This window comes from Acomys minous, assembly GCF_964271855.1.
Source record: "Acomys minous genome assembly, chromosome: 7".
In the NCBI taxonomy this organism is placed as follows: Eukaryota; Metazoa; Chordata; class Mammalia; order Rodentia; family Muridae; genus Acomys; species Acomys minous.
Window position 1 is genome coordinate 6,144,908 of NC_140488.1, and position 23,466 is coordinate 6,168,373.

Genomic DNA, 23,466 nt, shown 5'->3' on the forward strand with positions numbered 1-23,466 from the left:
TCACTGCATGTAAATCAAGTGTCCTGGCACATAGTGTATCAGACACCCTCAAACCTCTCCCCACTGCCCAAGGTTTACAAATAAAAGTCAGCTGGCTGACTGACTGGCTGGCTGGCTGGCTCTCTTGTGCTCACACCATCCTTCTACCATGACCTTCTGAGACTCCATTTATTCTGGGGAAGAATCACTGTTGAATGCCTGGGGCTTGAGTGTTGATCAAGGCAGGCACAGTGATGGCAGAGCTGCTACATTGCTGATAGCTAGGTGCTGACAACTGCTGAAGCAACACCAGCCTGTGTCTCACCTGACCTGTCTGCCAGCCAGTTTCAAACATCTACCTGCTTCTTCTGCCATGCTTGGCACAGCAGCTAGACAAAGGGCTATAACATGTTTGGTATCATCATGGCCATGTAGAACTCCAAATTCTCCACTGCCTTCTGAAATCAGAGCTAAACTGTAACACTCCATGGAAAACGCAATTTCCTCCTCCCCTGGTAAGACCAGGAAAGTCACGTAGGACATGGGCCTCACCCTAAAGCACTTTAGCATGTCCTGAGAAAACCAGGACCTTTGACCTCAAGGTCCATTCCTTTTCATTCAGGAGCAAGAGGCATCTGGACAGAGCCATTGTCTTATCCACAACAGGTATTTGCTAAATCTTTTTAGATCAAAAGTTGGATCTGCTACCTCCCTCAGCAAACCTTGACCACCCTGTCCTCCCTTGTCCCTCAACTTCACCAGTCCTATCTCCTCCTCTTCCTGTTTTTTCTCTCCCTTATGCCTTCTTGCATTTCTGCCTATACCTATTTGCAGCCACATTAATTATTTTCCTGACATGCGTTCATCAAAATCGAACCTCTCTGTGAGTCTTCCTTTCCAAGCCTCACTTCACCTTCAAGTCCTGACCTTTACTCTACAAAAGACTCATGTTTTCTCTGCAAATTCTTCAACCTCTACACACTAGTCACTGGTTAGATTGTAGTCTCAGTTGTGCTCCTTCAGTCCTTTCCATGGTGGCCCTCACCTCACTGCTCCAGACTGTGACTGCATTTGGAGAAAAGGTCTTTAATGAGGGAACTGAGGTAGAATGTGTGGGCACTGGTGCAGTGTAACTGCGGTCCCTATTACAGGGGGCAGATAAGACACAGTCATATACAGAGTGTGATCCTGTGAGTGCACTCACTGTAGACCGCCATCTACAAGCCAGGGAGAAAGATCTCAAGAAAGAACCAACCCTGGCAACATCTGGACCTTCAACTTCCATCTTTAAAAACTGAAAAAGCAATATATTTTTCTGTTCAAATCACTGTACTTCAAGGCTTTCCTCTGATATCCCAAAGTCACATATCCTGTATTGTTCAGTGATGTCATATGTCAGGTACACTTCTAGGTCCTACAAATAGAGATGACAATGAGCCAAGCACGAGCCACTACCTCATGGACATTAGGCCAGCCTCTCTCCAGGAAGTCAAATATGCAGGAGAGTGAATGAAGACTGGCTCTATGGAGAAAAGTGGAGCAGAGTAAGGTAGCCATTGAGGGCTCTACTGAGAGGATGCGCTTTTTGCTGAAACCTGAAGGACATGAACTATCTTGTTTTGGATACACAGACATACAGAAGTAAGCACCACCAAAGCACAGCTTCCTCTAGTATGTTTTAAGGTAGGGGTGGGAATCATGCAAGGCCTCCCAGGCCATCACAGGAGACTTTGACCATCAGTTTAAATGGCATGGAAAGAAACTGAAGGCTATGAATCAGGGAGCACCATAATCTTTTCTATCTTCAAGTAACCCATCAGACTTATTTCCTAATGAAAATGAGATGTCACACGTAGAAGTTAGGACACTTTTGGGAGGCTGCTGGAACAATCCAGGAGAAGCGTGACCCTGACTTGTATCAAACAGAGGGAAGGAAATAAAATTCTAGATGGAGTTTGATGGAAGAAATGTGAATATTAGATGACAGCATGAAATTTAATGAATACTTACAAACTGGAGTCAAGGAGGGTGCTCAGAGTATTAGTCAAAGAAACATGAATGATGGAGGTGGTTTAACTGAGATGAAGAAGACAGGGTAGAGCTGGTTACATAGAAAGGTCTAGAGTCCTGAGTCAATATCAAGGCTGGAAATGGGAATGGGCAATTATCATTTAATTACTACTAAGCCACAGGACAGGCTCTTGGCAAGATTCTGTATGTGGTACAAGAGAAGCACCTTCAGAACTAGGCCCTGAACAATCCTACATTTTAAGGCAGAATAGAGGACAAGGAGGAAATGCAAAAGGTGAAAAAGGAGGATGGGCTGGCAAGAAGTGAAACCACCAGGCTATGGGGGAAACCAACAAATGGCAGCATGAAGAGTGGGGAAAGGGGGGGGGGCAACTGTAATCCCAATCCCTCCCTTGAGAGATTTATACAGGTGGTTGAGTTTAAGAATACCCTGGGCTTGGTAGGAGTGCCAACCCAGGCAGATATTCAGCAGGGATGAGTATAGTCTAGTGATATGAGGGGAGAAAACTTGCAGTAGTCTCCTGGGAGACAGAAGGGTGGATGCTCTCTGGAACTTTGGCGTGATTGCAGGGCTGCATCAAGAACCCATCTGAGGATTAATGGCCCTTACTTTAATAAGAGAGTATTTACTCAGGGTGTCTGTGTGGGTTTCTGCAGCCACATTCAATTGCACTGGTGCAGGCTCAGAGTTGTGGTGTTTCCAGATGAATATAAGTAAATGACACAGGACTGCCAAAAAAAAGTTTGTGGATTCAAGGAAAATATTCACACAACTAATTGTCGACTTCTGGCTGCACAAGGAAGGCTAGAAGGAAGGAAGGAGGGAAGGAAGGAAGGAGGGAAGGAAGGAAGGAAGAAAAGAAGGAAGGAAGAAAGAAAGGAAGGAAGGAAGGACCAAGCCATAATTTGGTAAGAGCCAGGATTTGGTGAACCAGACCCAGAATCTGTACCTGGCTGTTGGGGAGCTGAATGCAAAATAGGAAGAACAGAGAAGAAAGCAGCTGTGGTAGTGAGGAGAGAAGTATGCTGCCAAGTAGGACCACAAAGCATGTGTCAACACAAAATCACCAAGAATGTGTACATCCCATGCCTTGGATTCACTGCGAAGCTGAGAGATGCCACGCCCATGACTGTCCCCTTACCCCACAGCCTCACTGCTCCCTTAGGCTCCCTTGCCCTGTCCATCACCCCAACACTGAGCTCCTCCCTCAGCTGCACTTCTCATCCCTTCCTCACCCATGTCCTTGAGCCTTTTCTCCTTTTTAAAATAAATAAATAAATCGCAGCACTCCTGTACTCCACTTGATTTATAAGTTGAACTTTCTGAGAGGGGTGCCTACATAGAAGGGGTTAAAAGGTCCAGGTTGCTTAGCCCTCATTTGGTAACTAAAAATACCAAATACTACACAATCAAAAACCATTGGAAAACCAACACAGTTGAGTGAAAAAGTCCACCCTTGAAAACTTTGTTCCAGATACACAAGTCATTTCAGGCTATGTGATAAGGTTTATTTTAAACAAAATTGATTTGCATTTCTCTGATGACTAACAAGGCTGAGCATTTCTTTTAAGTGTTTCTCAGCCATTTGACATTCCTCTGTTGAGAATTCTCTGTTTAGTTCTGAACCTCATTTCTCAATTGGCTTATTTGGTTTGGTGGTGTTTAATTTCTTGAGTTCTTTATATATTTTGGATATTAGACCTTTGTCAGATGAAGGATTGGTGAAGATCTTTTCCCAGTTTGTAAGCTGTCGCTTTGTTCTACTGACAGTGTCTCCTTCCTTACAGAAGCTTCTCAGCCTCATGAGGTCCCATTTATTAATTGTTGACCTTAAGGCCTGGGCTGTTGGTGATCTGTTCAGGAAGTTGTCTCCTGTAGCTAGTCCCATGAAAGACTTTACTTACCAGGAAAGTGGGTCAGAGGGGAGGACATCCTATAGGGACTTTAGGTGAGAGAAGCATGGGAGAAAGGGGAAATAGAAGGATCCAGAGGGTCCTAGAAACCTACAAGAAGAACATTATGACAGGTGGATCTGGATCCTGGGGTCCTGTTCAAACTATAGCACCAGCCAAGGACAAAACATGCAGTAAACTTCCAACCCTACCCAGACCTAGCCAATGGACAGGACATTCTCCACTGTTGAGTGGAGAGGGAGGTCTGACTTTCAAACAAACTCTGGTGCCCCATTTTTGACCACATCCCCTGCATGGGGAGGCCTGGTGGCACTCAGAGGAAGGATAGAGGCTACCAAGAAGAGACTTGATACCCTATGAGCATATACAGGGGGAGGAGGTCCCCCTCAGTCACAGATATAGGGGAGGGGAGTAGGGGGGAAGCAGGAGGGAGGGAGGAATGGGAGGATACAAGAGATGGGCTACCAATTTAGATGTAATACGAATAAAGTAATAAAATATTTTAAAAAATAAAAATAAACAAAATTGAGTCTATGTTTGGACTACAGTCTCATTCCTATGACATTTGATTATATACATGTATATTCCAAACACCAAAATCTGTATCTCTTCTTGCCTCAGGCATATGAAAGAAAGTAGACTGTTTGGCACTCTCCACTGCTTCTGGGATCCACTGGGGACATTGAGTGTTAGGCCCCAAGAGTAAGGGGAGAAAAGTGTATTTGGACACAGGGAAGGTTCTTCGCTGTTGCTAAGATCCACGTGGCTCCTTCTGCAAACGTCACAGCTACTGGATAGAAGCTCAAGACAGGGTACCGAACTGGATGTCTTTGGAGTAAAATATGTATTAGAAGAGTTAGTAACACTCTGGAGAGACAGCAAGGATGAGGGTGCTCAAGCCCCTCTGTGGATTTGGAGTCCCTTTTTATACATTTTATACATTTCAGAGGAAGGGAAGCAGCCCCATGCCGGGCAACTTATGAGCAGTCCATGCTACACACTATGATCAGGCTGTCTGTAATTCCTAGGTGGCAGGGATGAATGTGTGACCTTTAGGGTGTTGGGGAAAGGGGAGGAGAGAACCATTTAGTTAATGTGTTTCCATCATACCTGTGTTTGCAACACTAACTACTGATAGCTTGGAGTGTGCTGATCTTGGGCCTGTATGGAAAGTCAACTATCATGGCAGCTTTAAAAAAAATAAAGTATCACTTCAGAAAGATCTTTGAAGGAGAGTCTTGCATTAAAAGATCCATGATGGGTAGAGTCCTCATCCCCAGTGAGTGATCTCGCAGCTCTTCTGTCGCTGGTCCATACCTGCCACACCAGAGCGTGATGGTGTGTATGGATCAGAAGGACTTCTACGTGGGCGATGAGGCCCAGAGCAAGAGAGGCATCCTGACCCTGAACCCCACTGAACACGACATCGTCACCAACCGGGACAATATGGAGAAAATCTGGCACCACACCTTCTATAACAAGCTGTGTGAGGCCCCCGATGAGCACCCTATGCTACATTCCGAGGCCCCCCTGAACCCCAAGGCTAACCGTGAAAAGATGACTGAGATCATGTTTGAGACCTTTAACACCCCAGCCATGTACGCAGCCATCCAGGCTGTGCTGTCCCTGTATGCATCTGGTCGTACCACTGGCATTGTAATGGACTCTGGAGACGGGGTCCCCCACACTGTGCCCATCTATGAGGGCCACAGTCTTCCTCATGCCATCCTGCATCTGGACCTGACTGGCCGGGACCTGACCTCGTGAAGATCCTGACCAAGTGTGGCTACAGCTTCACAAGGAGAGCTGAAAGGGAAATCGTGCATGACATCAAAGAGAAGCTGTGGTATGTTCCCCTGGACTTCTAACAAGAGATGGCCACTGCTGCATCCTCTTCCTCCCTGGAGAAGAGCTATGAGCTTCCTGATGGCCAGGTCATCACAACTGGCAAGGAGCAGTTCCGCTGCCCTGAGGCTCTTCTCCAGCCTTCCTTTCTGAGTATGGAATCCTGTGGTATCCATGAAACTACATCCAATTCCATCATGAAGTGTGACCTTGATATCTGCGAAGACCTCTGTGCCAACACAGTGCTGTCGGGTGGCACCACCATGTACCCAAGCATTGCTGACCAGATGCAGAAGGAGATCACTGCTCTGGCTCTTCGCACCATGAAGATCAAGGTCATTGCTCCTCATGAGCACAAGTACTCAGTATGGATCGGTGGCTCCATCTTAGCCTCACTGTCCACCTTCCAGCAGATGTGGATCAGCAAGCAGGAGGTCAATGAGTCCAGGTCCTCCATCGTCCACCACAAATGCTTATAGATGGACTGTTACTAAGCTGCGTTTTAACACCCATTCTTTTGACAAAACCTAACGTGCCCAGGGAGGAAAAAACAAAAAACCATGAGACAACATTGGAATGGCTTTATTTGTTTTTGTTTTATTTTTAATTTTTTCTAAAGTTTTTTTGTTTGTTTTGGCACTATTGACTCAGGATTTAAAAACTGGAATGGTGAAGGCAACAGCAGTCTGTTGGAGCAAGCATCCCCCAAAGTTCTACAATGTGGCTGAGGACCTTGATTGTACATTTTTTGTTTTGTTTTTTGTTTCGTTTTAGTCATTCCAAGTATCCATGGGATATGGCTACAGGAAGTCCCTCATTCTCCCAAAAGCTACCTTTAGTCCCTAGAGGAGGATGGCCAAGTCCACTCCCTGAGTTCACACTGGCGAGGTGACAGCATTGCTTCTGTATAAATTATGTACTGCAAAAATTTTTTTAAACCTTCTGCCTTAATGGTACTTTACATTTGTTTTTTAATTTTTGAATGGTCAGTCAGCCATCCGTGCTCCCCATTTGTTTTTTGGTCCCCTCAACTTGATGTATGAAGGCTTTGGTCTCCCTGGGGGTGGGCTGAGGTGTTGAGGTAGCCAGGCCTTGCCTGTACACTGACTTGAGACAATTTAATAAAAGTGCACACCTTACCAAAAAAAAAAAAAGATCCATGAGGAACGTGGGAGGCCCACAGTTCTTGACCATTCATTCTATACGAGGAGAAACACTGCTGCTTCAGACTAAATAGGGCACAGAGATTATTATATGAAAAAAGGCTGTCTGAGCACCAAACACCCACATGCAGAAGGCATCCAAAGGCTGATGAAATAATATCCTGGAACTATGCAGTGCCTTATATGGGTGACAGAAGGGTGACTAGGGTGGGAGTGTGGACCCTGAGTGCGTAGCTGCTGCTGGTCAACAGAAAGGGTGAAGCCACCAGCCTCGTTCTTTCTAGGTCTTGAAAACTAACAGGATTTGGTTTCCTTGCATTTAAAATTTGTTTGCAAAAATGGTGGCTTGATTTCATTGTACTCTCCCTTTGTGAATAGGAGTGCATATCACCAGTATTCCAGATCATCATCAAAGTTTGGGAGCCACTGAAAGTCTCTTGACGTTCAGAGCTGTGCTAGCTAGAAAGGCATCGTACCCTAAAAGGGACTATACCCAGAACCGAACCCACACTTAATTTATTTTTAAAAATATATTTTATTAATTTTTTCATATTACATCTCAATGGTTATCCCATCCCTTGTATCCTCCCATTCCTCCCTCCCTTCCATTTTTCCCTTACTCCCCTCCCCTATGACTGTGAATGAGGGGGACTTCCTCCCCCTGTATATGCTCACAGGGTATCAAGTCTCTTCTTGGTAGCCTGCTATCCTTCCTCTGAGTGCCACCAGGCCTCCCTATCCAGGGGATGTGGTCAAATATGGGGCACTAGAGTTCGTGTGAAAGTCAGACCCCACTCTCCAGTCAACTGTGAAGAATGTCCTGTCCATTGATTGATCTGGGTAGGGGTTCCAAGTTTACTGCACGTATTGTCCTTGGCTGGTGCCATAGTTTGAGCAGGACTCTTGGGCCCAGATTCACTTATCATAATCAATTAATTTTCTTGTAGGTTTCTAGGACCCTTTGGATCCTTCTATTTCCACATTCTCCCATGCTTCTCTCACCTAGGGACACAACAGGATGTCCTCCCCTCTGTCCCACTTTCCTGGTAAGTGAAGACTTTCATGGGACATGCCCCATGACTCTTTCTGCTTCTGGGTTAACTCACTCATTATGATCATTTCTAGTTCCATCCATTTGTCCACAAATTTCTGCAATTCCTTGTTTTTAATAGCTGAGTTTAAATGATGAAATTTGAGATTTTGGAACTGATAAATTTCAGATAATAGTGATTCTTTTTAGATGCTGCTATAATAAATGGATGAAATATTTGGGAGCTATAGATGGGATGAACACAATTGTACATGAGAGAAACCTATAAGGACATGCTATAGATAGCCCAGTTACAGTCTCTCCAGAGTATCCACCTTCTTGTCTCCATATCCAATGAATATGTTACAAGTCCAGTGAAAAAATAAAGCTGCAAATGTTATTACATGCAATGATTATCAAATCATAAAATATGGACATGAGACGCTCTCTGGGTTGGTCCACTATGGTCCTTAGCATACTGCAAAGGAAAAGGATGACAAAAAGAGAAATGAGCCAGAAAAATGTCATGTGAGAGGGCTGTACCTCCCGTTGCTAGATCTGAACATGGTGGAAGGATCAAGGAGATCACAAACCAAGGCATGCAGAAGGTTTCAAAAGCAAAGGTTGGAATGGACAACCACCTTGCTGACACCATGGTTACATCCCAAAGAGACCTATGTTGGGTACCTACTATGCAGAATTGCAATATAATTAACTTGTGCTGTTTCAAGGCACTAGGTTTATGGTTAGTTGTTACAGCAGGAATACAGAAATACACATGAGAATAGAAACATTCTACTAGCGATTCTAAGCAATGCTTTATTCTTTTTCTTAATTGATTTTTTTTTTACCTTACATCCAGATCGCAGCCCCCTCCCTCCTCTCCTCTAGGTCCCGCTCTCCTACCCTCTTCTGCCTTTACTGCTGCCCTTTTCCTCACCCACTTCCTACCAATCCACCATGGCACATCAAGTTGCTTCAGGACGAAGCACATCCCCTTCCACTGAGGCCAGCTAGTGGAAAGTGATCCACAAGCAGGCAACAAAGTCCGTGTCAGGGACAGCCCCTGCTCTGCATTCAAGGGGACGCACATGAAGACCAAGCTGCCCATCAGCTACATATGAGTCAAGAGCCTAGGTCCAGCCCATGCATGCTCTTCGGTTGGTGATTCAGTCTCTGTAAGCCCCCATGGGCCTAGGTTAGTTGACACTCTTGGTCTTCCTACAAATTTCTTGTCTCCTCTAGGTCCGGCTATCCATCCCTCCACTCTTCCACAGACTTTCTGAGCTCCACCTAATGTATGCCTGTGGGTTTCAATATCTGTTTCCATCCGCTGCTAGGTGGAGTTTCTCAGAGGACAGTTATGCTAGGCTCCTGTCTGCAAGCATAGCAGAGAATCATACATGGTGTCAGAGGCTGCTTCTCTCCCAGGGGTGGATTTCACATTGGACCAGTCATTGGTTGGACATTCCCTCAATCTCTGCTCCATTTTTATTCCTGCACATCTTGTAGGCACAATAAATTTTGGGTCAAACGTTTTCTGGATTGGTTGGTGTCCCCTTCCCTCCACCGGAAGCCCTGACTGGCTAGGAGGTGGCCTCTTCAGTCTCGATGTCCCCTGATGCCAGGAGTCTCAGCTAGAGTCACCCTCATATACCCCCAGGAGCCTACCCTGTCGTGACTCTTCAGCTCGTCTCAGAGATGGCCTCTGCCCACAGTTTCTTTTCTCTCTGAAAGCCCTCTGTCCTCCTGGCCCTGCTCTCCCCACATCTGATTCCTGCCCTAGCTTCCCTCAGCACCCTCTCTTTTATCCTGTACCCTCTCTTCAACCACTTCTGCTCTCCATTCTACTTCCTCTTCTGAATGAGATTCAAGCATCCTCCTTTGGGCCCTCTTTCTAATTTAGCATCTTTGGGTCTGTAGATTGTAGTATGTTTATCCTTTACTATATGGCTAATATCCACTTATAAGTGAGTACATACCATGTGTGTCTTTCTGAGTCTGGGTTGCCTCACGCAGGATGATCTTTTCTAGTTCCATCCATCTGACAATTTCATAATAACCTTGTTTTTAGTTGCCTAGTAATATCGCACTGTGTAAATAAACCACAATTTCTTTATCCATTCTTCAGTTGAGGGACATCAAGAATGTGTCCAGATTCTGGCTATTATGAGTAAAACTGCTATGAACACAGTTGAGCAAATGTCGTTGTGTATGGTGGAATATGTTTTGGGTATATGCGCAGGAGTGGTAAAGCTGGGTCTTGAGGTAGAGATATTTCCAATTTTCTGTGAAAATGCCATATTGATTTGCAAAGTGGTTGTACAAATTTGCGTTCCCACCAGAAATAGAGGAGTGTTCCCCTTTCTCCACATCCTCACCAGCATGTTATACATTCTGGTAGGTGTAAGATGAAATCTCAGAGTCATTTTGATTTGGGTTTCTTTGATAACTAAGGACATTGAGTACTTCTCTAGGTGTTTCTTGGACATTCGCTATACCTTTGTTGAGAATTCTGTTTTGCTCTATACCCCATTTTTAAAATTGTGGTGTGTGTTTTGTTGGTTTTTAATTTCTTAAGTTCTTTATATATTTTGAATATTAGCCCCTTGCTGCATGTAGGATTGGCAAAGATCTTTTCCCAGTCTATAGGCTGCCAGTTTGTTCTGTTGACAGTGCCCTATGCATTACAGGAGCTTTTCAATTTCACAAGGTCCCCTTTATTAATTGTTGATCTTAGAGCCTGAGCTGTTGGTGTTCTGTTCAGGAAGTTGTCTCCTGTGCCAATTAGCTCAAGGCTGTTCCTCACTTTCTCTTCTAATATATTTCGTGTTTCTGGTGTTATGTTGAGTTCTTTGATCCACTTTGACGTGAGTTTTGTGTAGAGCGATAAATGTGGCTCTATTTGCATTTTTCTATATACAATCATCCAGTTAGACCAGCATCATTTGTCGAAGATGCTCTCTTTTTTCCATTGTATGGCCTTGGCTTTTTTGTCAAAATCAAATGCCCATAGATGTGTGGGTTTACTTCTGGGTCTTTGATTTGATTCCATGGATCAACCAGTCTGTTTCTATGCCAGTATCATGCTGTTTTTATTACTGTTGCTCTATTGTACAGCTTGAGATCAGGCATGGAGATACCACCAGAAGTTCTTTTATTGTATAGGATTGTTTTAGCTATTCTGAGCTTTTTGTTTATCCAGTTGAAGTTGAGAATTGTACTTTCATGGTCTGTAAAGAATTGTTGGTAGTTTTATGGGAATTGAAAATAGACCTCTTGAAACTGAAAAGCTTCTGTAAGGCAAAGGACACTGTTAATAGAACAAAACAGCCGTCCAAAGATTTGGAAAAGATCTTCAAGAATCCTACATCAGATAAAGGGCTAATATCCAAACTATAGAACTAACTCAAGAAATTAAACATCAACAAAATAACCCAATTTTTAAAATGGGGTGCTGCTTAAGCAGGGAATTCTCAACAGAGATCTCAAGTAGCCTAGAAACACTTTTTAAAATGTTCAACATCCTTAGTCATCAGGGATATACAAATCAAAACGACTCTGAGAGTCTGTCTTACATTAGTCAGAATGGCTAAGAAAAAAGAACTCAAGTAAAAGTAAGCTACCTGATATTCAACTCCCTCAGAGACTTGAGAAGAAATAAACTTGATTATCTGAATGTGCCAGGAGTGCAGGTTAGTAACTCTCCAAATGAAAATATATCAGAGACAGTTTTCTACCTGACTAGTCTCCCAAAACTCTCTATAACATTGAGAATCTTCTTCGGCCTTCTGGCCCAATATCTCTGACAGAAACTTAGTTTTACAATGAAGCTTAGTTGTTTAGGGGTTAAGATGTATTCAGGTCTAGATAGGTGTTCTAAGTTGATAATGACAGTATGTGATGGAGACCGATTTACATTCAGAAATGTAGATGCACCAAGATAGGAAAGATGTCTTCTTCAAGGCTGTCAAATACAAATAGCTAAAACACTAAGAATGTAACATTTATATAATTCCTGATTATGTCATGGTTCTTCTTGCTATAGATAATCTATTGTGTATGTGTGTGTGTATATATATATTAAAATAATTTTTTTAAGATCCTAACGTATGGCTTATATTTTAGCCCTTTGAGGTCACATAGTGTCTTTTCTTGGGAAGTTTAACTTTGCTTTCTATCTTTGTCTTAGTGTCAGATGGTCTCCTGACCCAGGACAGGTACGTAGGAGGAAAATTTAAAACAAGCATGCTTGGGTTGGGAGACAGGGTGTCTAATCCAACTCCAGAGCCAGCTCTTTAATAGAGTAGTACAGCATGAAGCAATAGAATTTCCACCAAAATTAATGAAAAGAGATGGGGAAGAATATGCCATTCTCACCAAAGGAAAAGCCTACCAACAGGGCATTCCAATTCAGAACATCTTTGACCAATATCCAAGGGCAACAAGAATTATTTTAAAAAATATTTAAAAAATCCAAAACAAACGTGTTATTAAAGGTAAAAGCACAGAACGATGCAGATACCTCAATTGTGGGAGAATTCAGTGCCCCATTCTATCCAACGGACAGATCACTGAGGCAGAAACATAATAGAGAAACAATGAATCCAATGGATCCAATGGTTATCTACAGAATTTTTCACCCAACACAAAAGAGTACTCTCTCTTCTTTGTGCCGCATGGAACCTTCTCGAAAATTGGCAGTATATAGTCGCACACAAAGCAAACCGTATACAAAAATTGAAATTACTCATTCTGCTTTCCCACATCACCATGGATTAGGATGGATCTGAACAACAGAAATAACAAAAACCCTACACAATCATGGAAAATGAGCAACTCCCTACTCAGTGACAACTGGGCCAGGGAAGAAATTTAAAAAAAAATTAAAGACTGTCTAAAATTCAATGAAAATGAAGGCGCAACATACCCTAGCTTATGGGACACAATGAAAGCAGTACTAAGAGGAAAGTTCATAGTACTAAGCGCCTTCATACAGAAATTGGGGACATTCCATACTAGTCAATTAACAGCTTCTCTGGAAGCTTCCACAACAAAAGAGGCTGACACACCCAAGAGGAATAGATGGCTGCAAATAATCAAACTCAAGCTGAAGTCAACAAACTAGAAACAGAGAACAAGACTAAGAGTGAACAGAAGCAAGAAGCAGTTCTTTAAGAGGAAGTATGAAGGGAATCAAGGGGCAGTCCTTTCAGAAAGTCAACAAGATAGACAAAAGACACACACTTAGCCAAACTAACTAAAAGGCAGAGAGAAAATATCTAAATCAACAAAATCAGAAAGGAAAAACAAAACAGAACAACATCTCCATAACCCCTAAGGAAAAGAAGCAGTCATTGTATGTCTCCCAACAAGGGGGGGGGGGGAAGCCTCAGGGCCAGATAATTTTAGCTCAGAATTCTACCAGACTTTCAAAGAAGAGCTAATACCAATACCCTTCAAAATATTGCACAAAATAGAAACAGAAGGAACATTGCCAAACTCACTCTATGGGGCCACAGTCATTCTGTTACCTAAAACAGACAAAGACCCATCAAAGAAAAAAAATTCAGGCCAATTTCCCTTATGAACACTGATGAAAAAAATACTCACAAACTGAATCCAAGGACTCATCAAAGATATCACTGGCCACGACCAAGTAGGCTCCATCCCAGGAATACAGAAGTGGTTCAACATATAAAAGCCCATCAACGTAATCTGTCATATAAACCATGGAAGGAAAAATGAAACATGATCACCTCATTAGATGCTAAAAATCATGTGGCAAAATTCAACACCACTTCATGATAAAGGCCTTGGAGAGATCAGGGATAAAAGTTCTGATAAGATGGAACACTGACTACTTACTAATTACTCCCAAGCACAAGATTTTAATTTCCCTTTGGTGGTATACTGAATATAGACCTGAGGGTGCCTCTCATCATGCTAGAAACAAGTCTGCCCAATCTGTATACCAATTCTTCTGAGTGAGAAAAGAATGTCCACGCTTTTACTGGGTCTCAAAGGCATAAGCCTACCCCAGATGTCTTATAGACACAACTTTAACTTTTGTCCCTAGTCTGTATGTGCCTCAACAAGTTTTTACCTGGCTAACAGACTCCATCCAGAGCTGCTGAGAGCTGGACCTACGGGAAGTTGATATAAACCAATCTCAAAGATGGGACTACTCTCTGTCTCTTCAGCTGGATCAGCTAAACAGATGCTTTTGGTAAGTACCCCATTACCTAGCCTTTGACTACCTTTTCAGCCTTTCTAGGCCCCAATAACAGCGCCCCTAATATTACTAGGGAAAAAAAGTGACAGAAGAGAATGACATTGCCCATTGTCCCACTTTATAGGCTGAAATGCTGAGTCAAGGCCAACTCTCTGGCAGGAGGGACAAATGGCCACAAGGAAAAAAGCTCTTAGTTCTGTTTAAACCAGTCATCCTTGCCACTGCATTTGGACTCGGCTCTTGGGTGGTCTGGTCAGAGAGTCTCTCAAAATTTGGGTAGAGCATTCATTGTTAATAACTCCAAATATGCCTACTTAAGATAACCAGAGCTGAACACTTAATATTCCTTCCAAAAAGGAAATAGGAAAGAGGATTGGCCCTTCCTGGGAATATCCAGTCCAAATCCAGCCCACCTAGGAAAGCACTCACAGCCCCACCCACAAGAGTTGCTTCAGCCCACACAAACAGGTTCCCTCTTCTCCACTGCATTCAGTAGTTTTGCCAACACTTTACACTTCACTCAGCCCTCATCTTGTCCATCAACTGGCCAGACAGGAGGCAGACCTGTCACTGCTCAAGTCTCCTACCTTGGCTTGCAAGCTCTGCCCACTATGCCTACATCATCAGCCTCAGCTGCACCTAAGCATCAAGCCCCGCCTTCCACTACTACCTAAGTCATCACAGCCCCATTAAAAACAACTCCAGCAAAAGCTAAGGCAGCAGAGACAGCTTCTGTTCTCCCACCTGCACCTACAGCTCTTTAACTCAGCACTCACAGCTTCTCCCTGTGAATGTACAATGCTTCACTGCCCCCTACAGACAGGGTTCTCATCCCATGGGGCTCAACCCCCACAACAGCTATGTATGTTGAGGTTCCATTTGTAACAGTGTCAAAATTCCAGTAATGAAATAGCAACAAAACACATGAGGGGCTGTGTTAGAGTCACAGCATTAGGAAGGTTGAAACCCGCTGCCCTTCCTTGACCTTTGCAACCACAGCCCCCACCCACTACTCTATCTCAGCAGGTCACAGTGCCCCACTGCTACAGGTATTCTCTACCAAATGAAGGTCAAGTGAGGATTCAGCCTTCTGCCCCCTCCTCAGAAAGTGACCACTCACATCATAACCTTGGCCTGGTCCTCTGCATTCCCTGCTCACTTATCTCACCACTCACAAAGCCCAGCCCACAACAACTGCCACAGCAGAAACAGCCCTTGGACACTCTTCTCCTTCGGCAGGTCCAGACAACACTCAGTAGGTATCAAAAGTTATACTGACACAATCCAGCACTGAGCTAAAGGCCAGAGGACCTCAATCAAGCCCTGCATCAGCAAGAGAGCTCAGTCCACCACTCTTCAGTCAGCTCTCACAACCCCACACTAGTGTACACCTACACAGCCCCATCCTGCTCTTAGGGTGACCCTGCCCCCTCTCAGGTCAAGATCCAGAGCCCAGCCCAATTTTGTAAGAGATCACCTAGCCTCCCACCCTGGCTGCCCCTTACCTCCACACAGCAGGATCCATAGCCACGCCCCCAACACCTCACCACTTCCTGCTTCCCTAGTAATTTACTGGGCCCAACACACCCAGGTTGGCCCTAACACCTCTGCCTCAGTATGTCTACCTTTCTGGCTCAGGTCTATGCACTCCAGAACACCGCCCATCCCCCTCCCCTGCCAGTACCTGTTCCCAAGGGATTCTACAGTGCACAAAGTTTCCTTCTCTAACACTTACTAGGTCCAGATCCACCCACCCTTCCACCCTAGCATACAAGCCCCGCCCACCACTATGACAGTCACAGCCCCACCCACAAGAGCAGCACCAGTGCTCCTGCTGCAGGGCACCCTATCCTTACTTCCATGTTTTCTCAAGAATCCTTCTCCATTCAGCCCTGGCCCATCCCCTGACACTCCTTTTTGACTTCTTTCTGGGCCTGCTGTTATGGACACTTGCCCCTGCCCTCTTTAGAGGTCCTCAGGATGTGCCTGATCCAATAGTGTCCCTAATGGTTAGAGCAGCCTGCTCCAGTGATCTCACAGTGGTCTGCAGAAGACCAAACCTCAAATTTCAACACTCAGGAAGCAGAGGGAGGCTGAGAACTGAGTTCAAGGCCAGCCTGGTCTACAAAGTGAGTTCAGGATAGCCAAGGATACACAGAGAGACCCTGTCTCTGGGGGAAAAAAAGAAAAAGAAAAGAAAGAAGAAAGAAAAAAAAAGAATAGATGTGTCAGGGGCTGGACAAAGGCACCTGAGTGGATATCTGTAAACTTCCCTCAACAGTTTTACAGGAGCAGCTTGGGCAGGTCTAACCAATGGTATTCTGTGGTGCTGTGCATCCCCTCACCTGGGGTGGGGATCTTTCGACTTGAACCTGGATTCATGGCCAGGACACTGTGAGCTGGAGGCCTGTGCTACCTGGTGACCACAAGGCTGAGCCCAGAATGGGTCCTTAAGACTGAAAGCCTAGGAAACCCCTCGAAGGGAAGGAAACTCTGGAGCAGAGTTTGTGCCCTTTGCCCTCCTGTGGCTGTGATCTCCCTCCTGGAGGGTCTCAAGCATTCTCTGTGTACTTTAAACAACTTACTTGAGATTTTATAGGTTATGAGAAAGCTTCTTGCGTTTTTGTTTTTGTTTTTTGTTTTTTGTTTTTTTTGCAAATACCTATCCATCTCAATCTTTATATACAAACCCTTATATATCAAAATATGTTTATTTTAGCTGCATCACATTTCTATCTATTAATACCATGAGATTGAATTGTACTATAGAGAAAGCCGATCCCACTTTAATATAAAATTTCCTGAGAAGGCCTGCTTGGAACAACTAACTACTCTTTTTTCTTTTCTTTTCTTTTTTTTAAAAGATTTATTAAGTACACAATGTTCTGCCTGCATGTAAGCCATCAGGCCAGAAGAGGGCACCAGATCTTGTTATAGATGGTTGTGAGCCACCATGTGGTTACTGGGAATGGAAGTCAGGACCTTTGGAAGAACAGCCAGTGCTCTTAACCTCTGAGCCATCTCTCCAACCCAACTAACTACTCTTTAGGGAATTGAGACACAACCGAGGCTACCTTCCTTTAGCAGCTCGTTACCCCTTACAACTTTAAGTATTTTGTTGTTGTTGTTGATGAAATTTGTCAGTGGCAAACTGTTAGTTTTTGGAAGTACTACGTTACTGTTATGTATTGTGTAAAACTATAAAAAGTAAACTAAACATAACATCAAAGTCACAACATAAAGTTCATGTGTCCATGAAGTTGACCTCATAGGTAGTTGATAGGGTGGGTGGAGAAGAGAGGAAGGATGGATACATTGTAACTCTCCCACAGACAGGGTTCTCAACCCATGGGTTGCACCCCTCAAACCAGCTATGTATGTTGTGGTTCCATTTGTAACAGTGGCAAAATTCCAGTTGTGAAATAGCAACGAAACACATGAGGGTCTGTGTTAAAGAGTCACAGCATTCGGAAGATTGAAACCCACTGCCCTTCCCTGACCTTTGCAAGCACAGCCCCCACCCACTACTCTATCTCAGCAGGTCACAGTGCCCCACTGCTACAGGTGTTCTCTGCCAAATAAAGGTCAAGTGAGGATTCAGACTTCTGCCCCCTCCTCAGAAAGTGACCACTCACATCATAGCCTTGGCCTGGTGCTCTGCATTCCCTGTTCACTTATCTCACCACTCACACAGCCCAACCCACAACAACTGCCACAGCAGAAACAGCCCTGGGCCCCCTTCTCCTTCAGCAGTTCTGGGCAACATTAAGTAGGGACCAAAAGTTACACTGACACAATCCAGCAATCAGTGAAAGGCCAGACTATCTCAATCAAGTCCTGCATCAGCAAGAGAGCTCAGCGAACCACTCTTCAGTCAGCTCTCACAACCCCACACTAGTATACACCTACACAGCCCTGTCATCCTCTTAGGGTGACCCTGCCTCCTCTCAGGTCAACATCCAGAGCCCAGCCTAATTTTGTAACTGATCACCTAGCCTCCCAGACAGGCAGCCCCTTACCTCCACACTGCAGGATCCATAGCCACGCCCCCAACACCTCAACACTTCCTACTTCCCTAATAATCAGGTGGGCCCCTCACACCATGGTTGGCCCTCACACCCCTGCCTGAGTCTGTCTACCTCCCTGCCTCAGCTCTAAGCACTCCTGAACACCGCCCCTCCCCCACCTCTGCCCTCATCTGTTCCCAAGGGATTCCACATTGTACAAAGTTGCCTTCTTTAACTCTTACTAGGTCCAGATCCACCCACCCTTCCACCCTAGCATACAAGCCCCGCCCACCACCATTGACCTCAGTAGTCACAGCCCCACCCACAAGACCAGCACCAGTCCTCCTGCTGCAGGGCACCCTATCCTTACTTCCAAGTTTTCTCATACACTCCTTCTCCATTCAGCCCTGGCCCATCCCATGACACTCCTTTTTGACTTCTTTCTGGGCCAGCTGTTTTGGACCCTTGCCCCTGCCCTCTTTTGAGGTCCTCAGGATGAACCTGATCCAATAGTGTTCTTAATAGTTAGTGCATCATGCTGCACTGATCTCACAGACTGCATGTCTGAAGAAGACCAAGCCTGTAATCCCACCACTTGGGAGGCAGAGGCAGGTGGAGAACTGTGAGTTCCAGGCCAGCCTGGCCTACAAAGCAAGTCAAGGACAGCACAGGGTACACAGAGAAACCCTGTCTAGAAAAAAAAAAGAAAAGAAAGAAAAAGAAAAAAGAGAAAGAAAAGAAAAAATGTGTCAGGGGCTGGACAAAGGCACCTGAGTGGATGGTTGTAAACTTCCCTCAACAGTTTTACATGAGTAGCTGGGGCAGGCGTGACCAATGGTAATCTGTGGTGCTGTGCACCCCCTCACCTGGGATGGGGGTCTTTAGGCCTGAACCAGGATGCATGGCCAGGACACTGTGAGCTGGAGGCCTGTGCTGCCTGGTGACCACAAGGCTGAGCCCACCCAGCGACCCTAAGACTGAAAGTCCTGGAATCTACTGGAAGGGAAGGACACTCTCGATTAGAGTTCATGCCCTTTGCCCTCCTGTGGCTGTGACCTCCCTCCTGGAGGGTCTCAAGCAGTGCTGGGTCTGCCCCACCTCCTGCCACCCACTCTTTGTCCTTCCTCCTGAGTGTGGAGGCAGGCAGGTGGCAAGCTCTGTGCTGCTCCTCCTGAGCCCTCTCCTTCTTGCCATTAGGCTGTGAGCTCAGTGAGGAGGCCCAGGTCACATGACCTGTGTGCCCTGAAACTCCACTGACACTGATGCTCTGCTGCTTCTCAACAACATGCCCAGATGTGGGGTTTTGCTTAAGGACAGGCCATGCAAACCTGGGGTTTGGAGCTCTTGTGCCTGTCTGTGCAGTTTGAGAGTCTGGGGTCAGGGAGGGGAAGTGGCACTCACTAGATAGGATGGAGGCTTCTAGAGAAAGGCTCCACAAGGTCCTGCCAACAGAAGTGGCCATGCCTGAGGGAACACAGAGGAGGGAGGGTTTCCTTGCCCTATTCAGGTGTCACAACTGTGTGAGTTGACATCAGCATAGAGACAGTCAGTCCTCTGATTGTCCTGCCTGCTGACTCACTCTGAGGTCACTGCCTCCAGTACCAACCCTAACTTCAGCTGAGAAGCATTTACAGAAGACACCATGCTGCCCCTTTTGGTCAACACATTCTGGACTGTTAGGTCCAAAGACATCTAGTTCCCCTTCACCAAAAGGAACCACTTCCCTTCTGACAGGCAAAATGGGCAGATAGCTGTGTCTGATGCCTATGAGCACAACAAAACTCATGCTGGCTTTCTGGCTACTTCAGTATAACAAATGTCTGCTTAAAAATAAGTAAGTTAAAAAAAACACACGGGAAGGATTACTAAGCATGGTTGCTGGGATCTCACTGAATGACTTACTTTGTGATCATCATATTTTACCTGGGTAAAGCAATCTTTATTTTGTTTTATAGATAGGATTTCTTTCTTCTCTCTCTCAGGAAGTTGTCTCCTGTGCCAGTATGTTCCAGGCTCTTCCCCACTTTTTCATCTAAGTGACTTAGTGTCTCTGGTTTTATGTTGAGGTCTTTAATCCACTTTGATTTGAGTTTTGTGCAAGGTGACAAATATGGGTCCAGGTGCATTTTTTTACACATAGACATCCAGTTAGACCAGCACCATTTGTTGAAGATGCTATCCTTTTTCCATTAAATGGATTTGGCTTCTTTGTCGAAAATCAAGTGTGACCATATGTGTGTGGATTCATATCTGGGTCTTCGATTTGATTCCACTGATCAACCAGCCTGTTGCTGTGCCAGTACCATGCTGTTTTAATTACTATTGCTTTACAGTACAGTTTGAGATCAGGTATGGAGATTCCTCCAGAGCACCTTTTATTGGACAAGATTGTTTTAGCTATTCTGGGTTTTTTGTTTTTCCATATGAAGTTCAGAATTGACCTTTCAATGTCTTTAAAAAATTGTGTAGGTATTTTGATAGGGACTGCATTGAATTTGTAGATTGCTTTTGGTAGGATGGCCAGTTTTACTATGTTAATTCTCCTGATCCATGAGCAAGGAAGATCATTCCATCTTCTCAGGTCATCTTCAATCTCTTTCTTCAGAGTTTTGAAATTTTTTTCAAACAAGTCCTTCACTTGCTTAGTTAGAGTAACTCCTAAATATTTTATATTGCTTTTGGCCTATGTGAAGGGTATGGCTTTCCTAACTTCTTCCTCTGCAAGCTTGTCATTTGTGTATAGGAAGGCTATAGACTTTTTTGAGTTAATTTTGTATCCAGACAATTTGCTGAAGGTGTTTATCAACTGTAGGAGTTCTCTGGTGGAATTTTGAGGGTCACTTATGTACACTATCATATCATCTGCAAATAGGGATAATTTGACTTCCTCCTTTCCCATTTGGATACCCTTGATCTCCTTCTGTCGTCCTATTGTTCTGGCTAGAACTTCGAGTACTATATTGAAGAGATATGGAGAGAGTGGGCATCAATAGAAGAATGGATAAAGAAACTGTGGTACATATACACTATGGAATACTATGTAGCTATTAAAAACAAGGAATTCCCGAAATTTGTGGATAAATGGATTGAGCTAGAAATGATCATAGCAAGTGAGTTGTCCCGGAAGCAAAAAGTCTCAAATGGTATATACTCACTTATATCTGCATATTAGCCCAAGGGGCATGTCCCAGGAAAGCCTTCACTTACCAGGAAACTGGGAGAGAGGAGAGGACATCCTGTTGGGAATCTAGATGAGAGAAGCATGGGAGAATGGCAAAGTAGAAGGATCCAGAGGGTCCTAGAAACCAACAAGTAGAACATTATGATAGGCAGATTTGGGCCCAGGGGTCCCACTCAAACTAAGGAACCAGCCAAGGACAATACAGGCCATAAACTTTAAACCCCTACCCAAATCTAGCCAATGGACAGGACATTCTCTACAGTAGAGTGGAGAGTGGGATATGACTCTCTCACATACTCTGGTGCCTCATATTTGACCATGTCCCCTGGAGGGGAAGACCTGGTGGCACTCAGAGGAAGGACAGCAGGTTACCAAGAAGAGACTTGATACCCTATGAGCATATACAGGGGGAGGTAATCCCTCTCAGGAACAGTCATAGGGTAGGTGAATAAGGGGAAAACGGGAGGGAGGGAAGAAAGGGAGGATACAAGCGATGGGATAACAATTGAGATGCAACAAGAATAAATTAATTAAAAAATCCCTAAAGAAAACTGAAACAACCTGATGTTAGCATTTCTGAGTTCCTGTAGATGTTGGGTTTTTATAGTTTCCTGTTTAATGCCATCTAGGATACGGATAACTATATTATTCTACAACTGAATGGATTACCTGACAAATACTGAATAAGCTTTTCAGGGTATCTGCCTGCATCTGCAGACACACACAAACGGGTTAAAATGTAAAATAAAATTCTCAGTCTAAACTATCTTGTTTGTAAGGACTAAACAAACTCCCTTTGGAAAAAGAGACTCCATTTTGCAAAGGACACTCCATTTTGTCTTCAATCTAGGCAAGGGCTGAACCCAGATTCCAGACTAAGCACACACTAGCCTAAACAGAAACAATGTTCACTGGCCACTCAATCAGCTCACCTTGGGAAAGTCCAAATACACTCTCTGCTGGTCAAGCTGAGCAGCAGGGGGTCTGGCACATAGCAACAACCAATTAGGAGAGGCCAGGTCAAGGTTCCTAGTGCCCCCATGACTGCCTCAGCCAATATTTTCTATAGGCCAACTTGCCCCTACATCTATTACCCAACCATGAAACTCTAAGTCTTGTAGCTCTCTGCTTGCAGCTTTTCTGCCCAGATGTCATCCAATCATATACTGTAGAACCCAATTCTTTGTCTAAAACCTATAACAAACCCCTCTCCATTGAGAATCCAGGCCACTTCCCTGCACCTGCTGCATCAGGGCATTAGAGGTGTGTCCTGGGTTCCAACCTGCAATATAAACACAACGTTGTCACTGCATTTGGACTTGGCTCTTGGGTGGTCTGTTCAGAGAGTCTCTCAAAATTTGGACATAACATTGTTAGTAACTCCAAACATGCCTACTTAAGATAACCAGAGCTGGATTTGTGAACACTTAATATGCAATCCAAAAAGGTGATAGGTAAGATGATTGGTCCTTCCTGGGAATATCCAATTCAAATGCAGCCCACCTAGGAAAGCACTCACAGCCCCACCCACAAGAGTTGCTGCAGCTCATACAAACAGGCTCCCTCTTCTCCACTGCATTCAGTAGTTTTGCTAATGCTTTACACTTCACCCAGCCCTCAACATGTCTATCAGCTGTCAAGACAGAAGGCCGACCTGTCACTGCTCAAAGCTCCTACCTTGGCTTGCAAGCTCTGCCCACTATGCCTACATCATCAGCCTCAGCTGCAACTAAGCATCAAGCCCTGCCTACCACTACTACCTAAGTCATCTCTGCCCCACTCACAACACCTCCAGCACAAGCTACCCCAGCAGAGACAGCTTCTGTTCTCCTACCCGCACCTACAGCTCTTTAACTCAGCACTCAAAGCTTTGCCCTGAGAATGTACAATACTTCACCCCCCCCTACAGACATGGTTCTAATCCCGTGGGTCGCGACCCCAACACCAGCTATGTATGTTGAGGTTCCATTTGTAACAGTGGCAAATTTCCAGTAATGAAATAGCAACCAAACACATGAGGGACTGTATTAAAGAGTCACAGCATTAGGAAGGTTGAAACCCACTGCCCTTCCCTGACCTTT

At 44.6% G+C, this 23,466-nt stretch overlaps 1 pseudogene across 1 annotated transcript; it reads left to right on the forward strand.

The window, feature by feature from the left end:
• Positions 1-4,807: 4,807 nt before the first annotated feature.
• Positions 4,808-6,292, forward strand: LOC311601838 (actin, cytoplasmic 2-like; annotated as a pseudogene). Its single transcript has one exon. The product of its transcript is annotated as an actin, cytoplasmic 2-like (transcript).
• Positions 6,293-23,466: the final 17,174 nt, after the last annotated feature.